This window comes from Littorina saxatilis, linkage group LG10, assembly GCF_037325665.1.
Source record: "Littorina saxatilis isolate snail1 linkage group LG10, US_GU_Lsax_2.0, whole genome shotgun sequence".
Taxonomy (NCBI): Eukaryota; Metazoa; Mollusca; class Gastropoda; order Littorinimorpha; family Littorinidae; genus Littorina; species Littorina saxatilis.
This window is the reverse complement of record NC_090254.1, coordinates 27,762,870-27,764,838: the sequence shown is the minus strand read 5'-3', so window position 1 is coordinate 27,764,838 and position 1,969 is coordinate 27,762,870.

Below are 1,969 nucleotides of genomic sequence, written 5' to 3'. Positions count from 1 at the left end.
AATAAGAGGAGAGGGGGGGGGGGGGGGGAGGAGGGGGGTGCCCCGGGGCCCCGGTAGAAAAGTAGGATGATATGGCCGTGAAAAGTAGGATATGCGCCGAAATGGTTGCGATCTGCTGGTCGATGTGAATGCGTGATGTATTGTGTAAAACAATTCCATCTCACACGGCATAAATAGATCCCTGCGCCTTGAGTCCGAGTCTGGAGATACGCGCGCGATACTTCATAGTAATAATAGATCAGTGGATAGAGCACTGAACTATCATGCACGGGTTACGAGTTCGAATCCGGGCGAAAACGGACACGGATCAAATGATTATGTGCAGACTCAGAGACGATGTCCATGTCCCACTGTGGTATGTTTAAGAAGTGCAGGTGGCTATTTACACTTAAGCACAAAAACACCCAGAGTTCCCAGCGACAGAAGTTGTCCTTTTAAGGGAAGTGTCCTTTTACCAGAGGGGCCACACATTGCAGGTACCACTGTAATTTCCTGATGCTTGAAGAAGAATTATTGCATATCGTTAAAATTTGCTTTTTCTTGAAGTCAACAGCTGAAAACTGAAGAAAATCTTTTTTTAAGTGTAAGGCTAGCAACAACGTTATGGAGCTCTGTCACTGAACTGAACCTTTTTTTCTGAGGTTTTGTGTGTTTTTAGATGGTGCTCCTGGGAAATGAGAACATGTAGAACACTGAGTGCCTTATTGCACTTATTTTGATAGTTGTCCTTCACAATATATATATTTTTATATGAACAATCATTTTTTATGAGGTTGTTATTTGTCTCTGAGAAAAAGAAGTGACTTCTTCTTCTTCTTCTTCTTCTTCTTCTTCTTCGTTCGGGACGTATGATAAAGTAATAACAAGTCGCGTAAGGCGAAACTACAACATTTAGTCAAGCTCAGTCGAACTCACAGAATGAAACTGAACCCATTGCATTTTTTCCGCAAGACCGTACACTCGTAGCATCGTCTGTCCACCGCTCGTGGCAAAGGCAGTGAAATTAACAATCCAGAAAAGCGCGGTAGCGGTTGGGCTGAGGAGGATAGCACGCTTTTCTATGTATCTCTATTCTTTTTAACTCTCTGAACGTGTTTTTAATCCAAACATATCATATCTATATGTTTTTGGAATCAGGAACGGACACGGAATAAGATGAAATTGTTTTTAAATCGATTTCGGAAATTTAATTTTAATCACAATTTTTATATTCTTAATTTTCAGAGCTTGTTTTTAATCCGAATATAACATTTATATGTTTTTGGAATCAGAAAATGATGAAGAATACGATCAACGTAATTTTGGATCGTTTTATAAAAAAATAATTTTAATTACAATTTTCAGATTTTTAATGACCAAAGTCATTAATTAATTTGTAAGCCTCCAAGCTGAAATGCAATGCCAAAATCCGGCCTTCGTCGAAGATTGCTTGGCCAAAATTTCTATTAATTTGATTGAAAAATGAGGGTGTGACAGTGCCACCTCAACTTTTACAAAATGCCGGATATGACGTCATCAAAGACATTTATCGAAAAAATGAAAAAAACCATCAGGGGATATCATACCCAGGAACTCTCATGAACAATTTCATAAAGATAGGTCCAGTAGTTTACTCTGAATCGCAGACTCGGAGTTTTGTTGTTGAATTACATTTCGTTGACGGACAAAGATGTCACTTACAAACTTAAATCGGCAAAAACTACCACAGGACGCAGCCAGGCTGTTTATGTTTTGGTATGTGTCCAAGTCGGGGGATGCTCTTCTCCAATGTAAAATACTGGACGGGTGTGTGGATACAAACTAGGATAATTTACGAGGGTACTGGAAGGCATCTTCATACTATGTCTGTACATTGCACGAAAGCAAACGTTCACTGACCTGCCGGTCCAACCCATCCGATGCAGGTGTTGTTTTAGACAGGTGCCAAACAGCAAGGCCGTACGGGAAGGTGACAGCGTCAGAACAGGAG